The sequence below is a fragment of the Pollicipes pollicipes genome, unplaced genomic scaffold (genome assembly GCF_011947565.3).
Source record: "Pollicipes pollicipes isolate AB1234 unplaced genomic scaffold, Ppol_2.1 Scaffold_4740;HRSCAF=5597_pilon_pilon_pilon, whole genome shotgun sequence".
NCBI classification, from domain to species: domain Eukaryota; kingdom Metazoa; phylum Arthropoda; class Thecostraca; order Pollicipedomorpha; family Pollicipedidae; genus Pollicipes; species Pollicipes pollicipes.
This window is the reverse complement of record NW_023596545.1, coordinates 33,759,265-33,773,242: the sequence shown is the minus strand read 5'-3', so window position 1 is coordinate 33,773,242 and position 13,978 is coordinate 33,759,265. Positions and strand designations below refer to the sequence as shown.

General features: G+C 51.9%; 1 protein-coding gene across 1 annotated transcript in view; it reads right to left on the bottom strand.

Moving 5' to 3' along the window:
* The window catches only part of LOC119098248 (pleckstrin homology domain-containing family G member 7), a 53,571-nt gene extending 41,691 nt beyond the window's left edge, over positions 1-11,880 (bottom strand). The window contains exons 1-2 of the mRNA XM_037221172.1: positions 11,820-11,880; positions 10,993-11,088 (exon numbers count right to left, since the gene is read on the bottom strand). The gene's annotated coding sequence lies outside the window, so the exon portion shown is untranslated. The remainder of the gene's footprint in view (positions 1-10,992; positions 11,089-11,819) is intronic.
* Between the last annotated feature and the right edge of the window lie 2,098 nt (positions 11,881-13,978).

The following is a 13,978-nucleotide window of genomic DNA, read 5'->3' as shown; positions in this document are numbered from 1 at the left end:
TGATCCGGGAGAAATAAGGCACACTGGAGCGCGAAAGAAACCTTGGTGTGATTGTACATCTCGTGGACTAAAATATTCGACTTACAACCGACCTAGCATTTACAGGAGCAGACGCCAAATCGGGTAGTATGTTGTCAGCATGGACAGAACCACGTTTAATTTTCATTTTAGAGTCTTTCATTTGTTGTTGAAAGTTAAGCGTCCGTCTTTCTTCCAAAATAACAGTGGCCTAATTGAACATGAAGGTCTCTGTTCATCTCATCACATTGAGACACTCACAACTTTTGCAAAGCTTTATCACCATTGTATCGCGCAGTTGACCTGACACGGTTCTGGCACCTGAGAACACAGTACGTCACACACGACACGCGTTTCACACAAACAGAGGCCACGATTAGTGAACTCAGCCGAGACAGTCTAAACCAGCCAAGCGTTTCTCGTGTTCTGCTCGCTTCAATCCCCACCAGAGCGACATCCGGGGACGCGCCGTCACATCGCAGCCCTCCCCTCTCCTCAGCCGGCCGCCCCACCCCCGCCCATCGCCGCCGTCGCGTCGTCTTCGGCGGCGGAAGCGGGCCCGATTGGCGCGCTCCCACGCTAACGACCCGCCCTGATCGCCGCAGCGGCCGTCGCCCTCTTCCGGAGCGCCCACCTGGAAGCGATCGCCCTGATTTTCGCGCGAGCTTTCGACGTCCGATCTGCGGGCGTCGCGACGAGGAGCGGCGCGCTGGCACGCGCTGCAGTGACGGCGCTTGGTCGCTCCACAGGGCAGCACCCACTGATCAACAGCCGACCTCACCCAGGCACTCTGCTAGTCGGACCCGCAGGCGGGCCTCCAACTGGGCAGCTCGAATCAGCGGGCGCACCGAGACGGCAGACGGGCGATCAGCAGGCCTGTATGCGGAGAGGATGAGGTGCCGGGAGCGACTGTGTATGAGGCGTCGCCAGGGTCAAGGACATCTTGATGGTGGCAAGCCTCCCTTCTATCTTGAAAGGTTGCTTCTAGGGGCAATACGAAGGAAGCAGGATATTACGTGGGCGAGTACGCTGACACTAACTGTCCCTTAACGGCAACTAGAAACAAAGGTTCTACAAAGGACAAAATCCTGTCCCATTGTGCCATACTGCACGTGTTGGATAGTTGATAGCTGGGAGGATGCCGCGACCAACCGTATATTGGATATTTCCGAGAGCAATAAGAATAACCTGGTCAACGCAAGACCGCCTGACATCCCGAGGGAGGCGACCATTTTAAGTGCAATAGAAATGGAACGAAATATGGCGTAGCCGAGTACGCCTGACATTAATCACGTCCATTATTGCTGTCAAAGGAACTGCAAATAACGTCGCTTTGACAAGGACGAAATCATGTTCCACTGCGCCGCACTGAAAGTGAAGTTATTACAGGCAGGTGACGTCACACTTGTGATCGTCGACCGCTTTCAACGCCCCTGAGCGTTTTATCCAACGGCAACCCGCACCCCGCACAATCCGACGTTTTTTGAAATAGCTATTTCACTGTAAAATCCGCTTCAGCATACGGGCTGCCAGTAACGCCTCGTCACATATGTGTGATGTCGCAACTGACAATGACTTGCATAAAATATGGCTTGGATAAAATAAAAACGCCTCCCGTAAGCGGAGTAAACACCGAAATATTTACTTTCAGGCTCAGGAACCGTATGAGAAGGCTGCATGTCCTTATATGGACATTCTTAGAGGACCGATCTGTGTGTTGTGGCCGGGTTATCTGACTGCAAAGCCCCATATCAAGCTGGAACATGTCCTTTTATTATAGCATTTCAGCAATGCACGGGTGTACAGACTGAACTAGGAAGCCATGCTTTTTCGATTCGTCTCGTTCCTTGACCTCTGGGGCTTGACATTCCAGTCCTAATATCTACGGTCCTCCCTAGCATTAATTCTGTTTTGTTTCATTAAAACGATCATTTTTAGCACTAATTCGGCTTTATTGCGCCAAATGATTTAGTTTTGTAGGGGAGAACACAAAGTTAGCCATGCGAGTCGCAAATCGCGTGCAATATTGTACAAGGTGTCTTGATGATCAAACAACTATTTTCCCAATTTCTGCTTGGTCCCAAGCCGCCTTCATAGCATTCTTGCATCAAATCCCGCTGCGTTTGAAATCGTTGTGTGGCCTAAGTCTTGCACCTGTTAAAACTGCCTCCTTGAAATATAGCGCACCACTGTGCACATCACCAAACTGCAAATGAGGTGCAAAACTGATGCAAAAACAAGTTAACATGCAGGCGGCTGGTGTGGCTCACATCTCACATGTGTGAAGCCATCACTCCCAGAAGGAGCATTACAGTTTGCAACTGCCAATATCGCAGGTCGCATTCCAAAGCGATCATCATACTGATCACAGCCTTTATGCTCCAGGACCGCAAGGAGGCACAGGGGAAGGCTTCGTAAACTTTCCGTCTCGTGGCGAGCTGTACAATCCGGCTGAGAGACGTACCGTCCAACGGGACGGTCCGGTGTACCCCACCACGCTCCTGGCAGACGGGGCAGCTGTTACCGTCTGGATGCGTCGAGCCTCAGACAGATGCGACAAGGGTGCAGCAGCCGGGTGACCTGGACCGGCCGGGCCAGGGTCGGTGACCCCGCTGGCACCACCTGCCGGTCCCGGAACTCTTCGCGGTCCGAGCGGCACGGAGGGGGCCTGCTCGCACCGACACCGCGTGACCGTGACCCAGGGTCGCGCGCGGCGTCATCGGAATCAACGCCTGCCGAAGGGGCGCGGCCGACGCGCGAGCTCCTGTCCGCAGTGCCCGGCTTCGCGCCCAGCCCCTGACGATCACCAGCCAAGTGGATCTGTCGCCCCATCCGAACGTAACGTCGGAGTTGACAGCATCGTCACCCGGGCCGCCGCGGGAGGGGGCGGGGGCGGGGGCGGGAGCGGGGGAAGGGGAGACGCGCAGCGTCTGGCCGGCCTCGCCGCGGACGCCCGCAGGCTCAATCAGCCTGAGCGCGGGACGCTGTCGGCGCTGACACTGATTGGAAGGCGCGGCGGTCGGCGACCGGCGACAGATGGCTGGGCCGGGCCATTCCATCTGCACCGGCGGCGCTCTAATCCCGGCCGACGACGCGCGCTCGCGGCCCGCGCCCCGGGGACAGTGCATTCGGCAACGCTCTCGCGACGCTCAGTCCTTCGGAGTGAATTAGGGGAAAGGCTTCGCATGCGCATGCACGCGCGACGGTGGTGCGAGTGCGTGAAGTCATGGCCGTGAGCTTGAGATGTCAATGTTAAGGGAAGCACGGGCGCAAGGTTATGACATTGGTAATAACCGTGCCCATAAAAACCATGCTCTTCAAATGATGGTAAAAAAACAAAATAGTAGAATAGCAATATGGCGACAGCATAGCCGGTGAATAGTAATAAATTTGCTTTAAGATTCACCGGCACTCTTTATTTCACCACCGTCGATGACACAGAAGGCACAGAGGAAGAAACAGGCCTGCCACAGCCGCTTGCTCATGTCATAGGCGCATTCACCTTTTACGGAGGGCATAATTCGTTTTAAGATATCGGAAGCACTGAGCACGTACTTTGTGTTCAGCATGTAGAAACTTTCATCGTCTTATCCAGACTGCTATGCTAGTTGCTTCCGGCAGGCGCTTATCGCTCACGCCATGATATTCATGCAAAGTTTGGCTTCAACACGAGGACAGCGGCGCTGACAAGGGAAGGCACTAGGTATTGCATTTATGGCGGTACGCATACCGGTACGCTACAATTTCGCAGCACATTCGACTGCAATGTCGCGCCGAGGCCATCTGACCATAAAATTGCAACAGTGGCAATGGTTTCGTTGTTTTGCTTTCGTTTGCTTCTTGAGAGCTTTCGTTCAATAAAGACAAACCGATTGAACGACTAGCCTTTTGCACCTTCTTTGTGTTGTTTCTGTTCAGGCTTATTGCATCATTTTTATTTTGATGATGTTCTTACCGCTCCAGAAAAATAATTAAGGTGACCTTTTCAAGGCCTGTCAAACCCGTTTTAAATGCACTCTGAACGGCTTGTGTGTTTGGCAGGTTAAGGGCACAGTTTGACAACATCCAAATATTATTTGTTCCTTATCGTCACGCCTTTTTGCCATGCGTTTCTGCTTGGTGACTATACAGCCTGGATCAATTTCATAGCAAGCGTTTTGCTTACCTCTGCCATAGAGTTGCAGTTCTGATGTTAAATTTCAAATAACTAGCATCTGACTTTGATCTGTAGGTACGCATTTAAGCGCATTGGTGTTGATTTAAAGACCAAACTGCATTTTTCGTTTACTTTTCACTTAGGCTGAATGTTGGCTGGCGGACCTAACCGTGAATCTAACCTCTGCAACGCTTAGCTTATCGTAAAGACCCTGACCTGCTAACCCAGTAGAGTAGCTCAAGTTCTACGGATCATTTTTCAGCACATTTTCAAGTGCTGCGACGAGTCTTTGCGTGGCACGTAAATTGAACCTAAAGACGAACAAATCCGATTTAAATGACCACGCAACTGACCATTAAAACAAAAGGTATGTATTCGGGAGCGTACTCAAGAAATCGACCACCATAGGGCACGTGTCCCTTGTCAAATTTTACATGTGCAAGATGCGCGTGAATATGTTGATGTTGACGGTCATCAACTCGTTCAAACACGTAAAAATAACAACATTGAAGACGTGTGATATTGATATACGCCACGCAGTGAATTTTGCAAAATGCCTGCGAAGTGCTACCTGCACCTGTGCGCCTGCAAAGTGCTAAAACGGATTTTTCATGAAAAACATCGTAGTTGTGCCCCGTATCGCAAGATCCTGCATCCTTCTTTTCATATAGCAACAGCCGCGCGAGTATATTGGATGTGTTCTTGCTACCAATCAAGCCTGCAGAATTCCCGTGAATCATCAATGTCGTACTATTGCGCTTGAGCCGAGCGAGTGCTTTCCTGCGAAGCCATTTGTACTGAAATAAACAAGCCGCAGGGTAAATCCTCTTTCGCGATTGGTTTCCGAAACGACCGCTATCAAAGCCATACATGCACATGTTCTGCCCAGGTCCGACCCAAACCACGTCCGCTTACAGGCTGTCGATATCACATGCTGTCGATGTCTCGCAGGAAATCCTTGGAACGTGAAGCAACTCGCGCGGCAAAATCCCGTCATCATAAATATCGATAGCGTGCATCAGCATCTCAAAACATATTAATGTGGGACCCACCACAGCTGTTGAGCATACAGGGCTTGGTTTGGTTCATTTGGCTACGATTTATGTCTTGATTTTTTATTGATTGGCGCGACATTACGTGACTGACATCATGTCGAGATCTTTTAGTTGGGAAGTCGGCGCTTAGTAACATATCAGCTTCGATCGACGTCACCAGCACCGGGCAAACACGCGAGAGAGGAGATGGAGGCCGTGTACCGACCGGCATGAGTTTTCTGCATCACACGAGGGCAAGTATCCAGCTTAAGCCAACAAAATCGGGCTGTTAAAGGCCACGTGACCTTTATTTCTATTGGTTGGGCTCACCAAAGCCCTTGAACATTCATAAGTGATCCCCGAAAGGAAAAGCGAGGAGGGGCGTGTGGAGGAAAAACAACTATGCAGATAAATATGCAAGTGGCTTCTTTCTTCAAGTGAACGCGTGGTGTTCACTTTCTAAGCCACTGTTATTCCAGTCAAGTTTGCTCTCTGAAATTTTAACACGCGCTCAGGTGGGGGTCAAATTGCCCCCGCCCCCCGGAGGTTTTTACAGAACCATTCCCGAACGAAGCAGTGCAGCCGCCCCAAATTTTACATGACTATAGACAATTGAAAAGAAAATCGTTTGGCGTTAAAAATGAGATTTACCTTGTGAGGTCACTGACCTACCGCACGTCAGTCAGGCCATGGATTCTGCGAAGTCAACTCCTGGGGAATCGTTCAATCTGATGCAACAACGGAGTGTTACACGAGACCACACATTCCTGAGATACTTTCATGGACAACGCAACAATTGAATGAACAGATTTTTTTTACCTAAGGTCATTTTTGAAAGCCAGATCAAGGTCAAAGCCAATGTGTTTTAATACCCTATGGCTTGCTGTATGGGGTAGTTTTTGATGCTCATTTCGAATTTATTGATGACAGGAACCTCAGTGTATATCTTCCATGCACTTCTCAAAGGTCAGAATAGGTCGCTGACCTAAAATGACCTGGGTCAACGTTTTGTTTTTAGGAACATACTGCCGAGCACAATCTTTGTCGCTTATTCAAAGGCAAAACTTAACGCAGTCTTGAATTATTTTGGTCAACATGACCTTTGATACGTCAAACAAGGTCACTGACCTTATATGATCATGTGACGATTTGCTTAGAACAGGTATCTAGGTTCTAGGGAGGTACTTTGGGGACAAACCTGGAGACTGACCTTGTTTGACCTTATTTAACCCGAAGGTGAAAACCTAGAAACCTCAAACTATCATTTAAATGAGTTCAGGTGCAGGCCAACACACCCTGGAAATTTTGTGCCTCCGGCTTTCTTAGTTTCTGAGATCTCAGGGGGGGGGGGGTCAAATTGACACCCCTCACCCGAGCGAAGGGCATCCAACCGGCCACCCGGGCGCGTGTTAAGGCCCGTAATCATGTTCCTTCACTCAACAAAGAGCATTAACGCAAGCACATCACCTTGCGTCGCACACAATAAGAAGCAGATTTTCCGATGAGTCAACGGAACTCCAAGTATTACAACCGACATCGTATCAAACATAAAAATCGTGACTATAATTCAGTCATTCAGCCACTATGTCCGCCTATGCAGTTCCACAAGACGCGTCAATAAGAAGCCAGCACAACCAAGCGGTCTGCATGCCTCCGGGCATCAATTCAATGCCTAACACAACGCTGAGTTACAATCCAAACCTGAGCTGGCATTGAGTACATATAAACTCAGTCAGCCCTGTCACTGCTCGCCTCGCAAATCAAACCAATTACTAGCACCGCCTCGCTAAAACACGCCGGGCACCGCGCGCCGCGTGTAACTTGCAAGCTTGGCTGATTGCCTGCGCACTTGAAATGCGTGATGCGAGGAACCGTAACGCAGCGTGATGAAAAACACCAATTCCAGGCTGCAACACTCCGGAGGTTATTCTCACTTGGGCCGCTAGACGGCGCTGCTCGCGTTTTTCGCGAGCGTGCGTCACCTGTTCCCCAATAACCTGCATAACGCGCGGGACGCGGACAAACGCGGCCATCAACGCCGCGCGCCGGGTGACCCCATCCCCTCCCCATCCCGCGCGCGCCGAAGTCTGTGTCGTCGGCCGACGTCGACAGCCAAGATCACTGCACGCATGACAAGAGGCGTGCACGACGTGATCAGTCAGGGCTGCCCGCTGAGATGCGCCGACACGCGGTGAGCAATGCTTAGCTCCTGCGGGCTGGACGGTACTCGCTGGTTCGCCGTTCATATGTTCGTTCGTTTCAGGCAGTGACATTCATACGCCATGAAATGCGTGATGAGAAGCGCAGAAGTCGGAACGGAATGTAAGGCGCCTATCATCGGAAAAAGCTATGAAAATAATCCCCAACCACCCGTGATAGCCTTAGTCGTACTTGGCAACCGTTTTTATCTTCTTGCACGTTGTACAGACGGAATAATCATCGGGCAGCTGTCCTCTCAAAAGTGCTCTTTACGTGCAATGTCGTTTTACTTAAGAGACTTCACTTTTCATGAATTAAATTCGGCTGCCGATGGAGAACACATTGCACGAGCGTAGCACCTCCAGCTAGAAACATCGTTTCCGTAATGACGTTACTGTCCACGGCCGTTTTAATTCGTTGCCGCCCCAGCCGTCATCACGTGCAGCTGGTCTTGGGAAGGACGTGATGCTGGTCGGCGTACGGACACATGTCTGTCCCAGCCAAGAAAGTTGCTGACTGATGAACATGCGCGGCAATACGCCTAGCACCGTTAAGGTCTTCGCAGGACCAACAATTACCTTTCGACACCGCGCATCATGCATTAAATCTTGTCTCCAACGTCCCGTAAAACTCACACTTAGCGTTGGTCATGGTTTAAGTATATTGTATTCTGAACACCTCCCATGGGTGACATTGGACTCAGACTCCGAGCGCATGCTAAGCTGAGCTCATTACTGAAGCCATGAGCCCACCATCCAGGCAGGCCCACTCCAGCTCAACGGACTGCTGGACGCTCATCCACTTTGGCAAATAGAATCGTAACGGAATCGATTTCATGCCGTGCGGTGCCCTAACGTGACCACGCAGTGCCATGTTGACCCGCTCCAACCACCCTGCGCCACGCTGACCCACTCCGGCCACCTTGTGCCACGCTGACCCATTCCGGCCACCCTGTGTCACGCTGATCCATTCCGGCTACCCTGAGCCACGCTGCCGCACTCCAGCCAGTCGTCATGCTTAGGTGGTTCTGCATATAGAGACAAAACACTACGCTCAGTGGACTCAAATGCAAGTCAATGAGCATTCAACCCAGGCGTATCTTGCATGTAAGTAAAATGGCCACCCTGTGGCGCCAAACAAGATCTTCCCGCATGTTCCGAATATGGCTGAAAGCGAGAACAATTGTTTTACGTAATTGCACAAAGCCCGCGGATTTTACTTACATGATACCAAGAACATATGTCACAACAGAAAACGCATTTCACTCCTACCGGTATCACCACGGGCAGAGACATATGGCCTTCGTTATCTCAGTTCTTTTGTGGTAATTTTTAAGCTTGGAGATCTGCCAGTTCGGAAATACATCCAATGAGTGGTGTGCCACGTTGAAAGCGTTGGCCGCGCACATTCTGCTTAAAACAAATTGGCGGATTACAGAACGCAGCAACGGACGACTTAAGAAATCAACTGCCGAAACTATTCATCCGTGAACAGCAAAACTATCGCAGTACCCAAAACGTGAATCCGGGTTCTTTCCCCCAGAAAACTGCTTCACTCATCTCCTCATAAACCGGACAACTCTGCTCTATTGTACCTGCCGAGGTAGACCTTTTTCCTTATAGCGCAACAGATTTTTGAATTAAATGCCTGTGGGATAGCGTGGGTCTCGTCCTATTACTTAACCCTCGCACCCACCGAATCGCATACTCACGCATGTGCCCTTTTCGAACCCCAGAGATAAGCCGCCACATTCGGAAGCAGCTATCCACGCGTAGCCGCCACCACGCCGCGTGATGACCACCGCCCTTCCCACCCTTCTCGCCTCGCCCATCAGCCGAGAAAGTCCGCAAGTGTATCGCTTCGGGTCATCCCGTCGCCACCCCACCAACAGGTGTGAGGGCCATCGCAGGGCAAAGTTTGCGCATAAAGTGGGCAGAGTTGCGCCATTTGTTCTAGGTATTGGCAAAGTTTGGCGGCCGGGGACAGCGAGCCGTCTGCACTGGGCACCCCGGCGTGGCGCGCGCCTGACGACGCCTGATGGTCCGTGGCGACCGCGGCGACCGCGGCGACCGCGGCGGCACGTACGGGCACGTGCCCAGCAGCCGCGACGGCTGGGCGCCCCACGGGAGTCCTCGGCGCCGCCGGCTAGAGCGCAGCACGGACCGGGGCTGGGCCGGAACAGAGCTGGCTGGCGAGCTCAGACGTCTGAGCGGCTCGGACGTGAGCTGTCTCGAGAGAGTGGAGCCCTCACGTCCCACGTGTCACGGCTCACGTTTAACCCCGCAAATACCTCACATCACGTCGGACTCCGCACACACCACATGGCACGTCTAACCTCGCACAAATCACATCCCACGTCTGAGGCAGCACACATCACATACCACGTCTAACTCCGCACTCATCATATATCACGTCTGACTCCATACACATCACATATTAAGGCTAACTCCGCACAAATCGCATATCACGTCTAACCCCGCACATATCATGTGTTAGGTCTAAACCCGCACATATCATATGCCATGCCTCACTCCACACACATCACATATTACGTCTAACTCAACACACATCAGATATCACATCTGACTCCACACACATCACATATCATGTCTAACTCGACGCACATCACATATCACGTCTAACTCCGCACACATCACACATCACGTCTAACTCCACACACATCACATATCATGTCGAACTCAACACACATCACATATCACGTCCAAATGCGCACATATGACATCTGGCGTCTCGCAGCACATATTGTCACGCCCCGCGCGGCACCTCACGTTTGCCGTCAAATATGTCACGCCTAAGGTCTCGTGCCTTACACTGCGTGCGTAACGCCTCTCACCTTTCACCTCTTACTTTTCACCTCCCACCTCTCTCTCTCTCTCTCTCTCTCTCTCTCTCTCTCTCTCTCTCTCTCTCTCTCTCTCTCTCTCTCTCTCTCTCTCTCTCTCTCTCTCTCTCTCTCTCTCTCTCTCTCTCTCTCTCTCTCTCTCTCTCTCTCTCTCTCTCTCTCTCTCTCTCTCTCTCCCCTCTCCTCTATCTCTCTCTCTCTCTCACCTCTCACCTCCCTCTTAAACCTTGCGTATCATGTGTCACGCCTCAACACTGCGTCTCACGTCTCTCATCTACGCATGTCGTACCTCATATCTCACTCCTCACACTCCAGGTCTTACGTCTCACACCTCACTCCTGACGTCTCCCACCTCTCATCCTACACTTCACACATCCCACCTGCAATCTCGACTATCACATCCCACTGCTCACACATCAAACCTTGCTGCTCACACCTTACACCAAAGGGTTCTCTGACGCATCACACCCCGCGCCGACCGCACCTCACGCATCAAACCTTGCTGCTCGCACCTCGCACCAAAGGGGTCCCTGATGCATCACACCCCGCGCCGACCGCGCCTCACGCATCAAACCTTGCTGTCCACACCTCACACCAAAGAGTTCTCTGACGCATCGCACCCGCGCCGACCGCACCTCACACATCAAACCTTGCTGCCCACACCTCACACCAAAGAGTTCTCTGACGCATCGCACCCCTCCCCGACCACGCCGGGTACTCACACAGCACAATTCGTCCAGGTTGCCGAACAGGAGCTCCGGCTCGGCCACCATGAGATAGCCCTCCACCTGCACCTGCTTCAGGGGCTCCATGTACACCTGTGGGGGCGAGGTCAGGTCGTCGGACGTCCGCCCGCGGCCGCCGCCGCTGCGGCCTCACAGGTGGTCACCTCGCATGCATCACTCGCAGGGATTCAGCGGATCGATGGCGTTCATCACACTCAAAGCTAATGGGTTGTGTTATCACACGTGGTTTGATGCTACCTGGGCTGCGATCGAGCTGACAATGGGGTTGCCAAGATTTATCGGTAACCGGACACATGGGCCGGAATCAATGAAGCTGCACTATAAGCTCGTGTGCAAGGCTTGAAATGACCCAACGCCATGTTGTGGCCCAATTACAAGGTGCTCACTCTCACTGCCTTTGGCTCAGGCTCACTGTGTTTCCATTTTCTCTGCTGGAAGTTGTCTCCGGGCGTCTCTTGAGCAATGCGCGTTAGCTACCATCCATTTTCAGTGACCTTTCTCTTGCTGACATTGCAAATTGGATATGCCCCAGAGGTTTTCGCAGCAGCTTTCCCGAATCCCCAGCGGTGGAAAGTAACGATCCTGAGAAAGCGTTCTGCATCGCGACGTTGAGACGTCCGGTTCGGCAACAAGTCGCACACCACTATGCAATGCCTGTTCACCCCAAGCAGCAGACCGAGCCATTGCGGCTGACAGCAAGGCATCTCCCAAAGTTATTCTGCCAGCCTACCCTTTACACGACCAGCGCTCCCTCTCGCCTCCCCACCGCTTCCCTCCCTCCCCATTCCCTCGCGTCGACTCACGTTCTTCAGGACCATCAGGTGATCGTAGAGGAATGCACACTCGGACTGGAAGAGGTCCCAGACCGCCTCGTGGCAGCGGCGCTCGGTCGGCGGGCTGTCGGCGGCCGCGCCGCGTCGCGCCGGGCTCTCGGGGCTAGCCACGCCCGAGGCCGGCGGCGTGGCCGGCGGCGAGCGGTCGTAGCTGGTCCACACCAGCCGACGCCGGAACAGACCGCGCCGCTCCGTCAGACTGCGCTCGCTCAGCGTGCGCGTCAGCGTGGCGGGCGGCCGCGGCCGGCGCGCGCGCGTCGCCGGCAGCTCGCACGGCGTCTCGGTGGACTCGCTGCGCTCGAGCCGCGACAGCGCCAGCGCCGCCGCCGAGCCGGACGCCGGCGTGGGCGCCGGCGGCGGCACCGTGCCCGCCTCGACGTGGTACACGAAGTCGGACCAGGGCAGACCCTTGTAGCGGTGCAGCTGCTCGTCGCGGAACTCGGACGGCCGGATCTCCATGAGGACCTGCTCGATGCCGGTCAGTGACTCGGACTTCAGCGAGCGGCCCGACCGGTCGAACTGAAACGGACGCGACGGCGGAGGTCACGTACGGCAGCGGCTGACGCAAGTCGTGGGGCTGCGGACGTGGGTCACAGCGGCCTAACTGAAATAACCGATTTAAGAAAAAAGTTGGACCTTAAGTGCGGTATATTGAGGGTCACTTGAAAACGGAGATATCAAAAGTCCCCTGGCGAGACCGGCAGTACAGTAAGTCAAACAGCAGAAAACGGGTGAAGAAAGAGTGAGAGAAAGAGATATGGGTGAGCCAGGTTCGGATAAAATCCGGTTAGCGATCAGATGGGAGCTGCGACCACAGAAAGCAACGGCGCAAGAAGACAGGCCCGGAAATTGCCACGCCCGTAGATGACGTGGACTAATCTCCGTCTGGCCGTTGGAGCAACGATATTTCATGTTTTGCCCCAAGCTGTTGCACGCGTAATCGTTTAATGTTATTGAGCGCAGAGCTAAAACTCAGGTTTATGATTGATGGAACAACAAAAAACTAAAAGTCGTCCTGTATGTCGACCTGTAACCCACTAGCCGGCTGAGTTGGGCAGATGCACAATGCTCAACACCATGTACTAGCTAACGCGTCATCCTTGAACCACATTCGTACCTCTGTTTCTACAGCAAACTTGTGCAGTTTTTGCTCAAACGCAACATTAATTGTACTGCAAAAACTAATACAGGACATGAGAGTTACACGACAAAACTTATGTTGCAACATCTATGAACGGCATTACTGCTATAGTAAAAGCTTATACATTCTTTACTTATACGCCATGTTACGTCTTTTGCGGCGAGTTGCATGCGACATCAGTGCTACACAACACTAGGAAAGTAACGAAAAACCCTTATCTAAAAACAAAATACCTGTCATTTTGACCACCGCAAAAGTGTATCGTCTTTACTTGTCAGCAATAATATTCCTTCTGCCGATACATGTACACGAACACTAGTTAGGTTTATAATTTTTATTACGCTCTCAATGTTAAACGTTTCACAACACCTATCAACGCATAATACATCTATGCTTTATTGCGCATCTCATTGAAAAATCGATATACTTATACGTCACCTGAATGCTTGCACTCTTTTTCGGACCTCCCGCGAAATATGATTGGCGTACATGGAAGGCAGCCCATGGATGTTGCTATCCTTAAAGGGAGTGTCTCAACTCCTTTGTACCCCTCACTTATTGTTACATCGGACGCGATGGACGTTATATCAATTTGATCAGTAACACCATTTTTCTGGAAAATCTTCTGAATAGCTCAGAATTTCTATTTGAAGTAGCCGGCCTTGCGGGAGAAATTTCCTTTGACTCGCCACTACGGAAGTACTACGTTTCATTTGCCCTGCTTTTGCAGCGAGCGTATTCTGTAATGTTTGCAAGACACTAACGTGTCAAACTGTGTAATAGGTGCTACGAAAGCTTGGTGTACCATGTTTAGATAAGAATACATGCGAACATGGATCTGACTAATTAGCACTGATATCCTTATTATGTCTCGACGGTGCTGCAGTGGTACTATCCAGCGCTATTATCAGACATCACTAGTTCTGAGCTTTTACTTGAGAGTGTTTTATAAATGTACCTCGAAAGTGGGCCACTCCCCCTTAAAAGC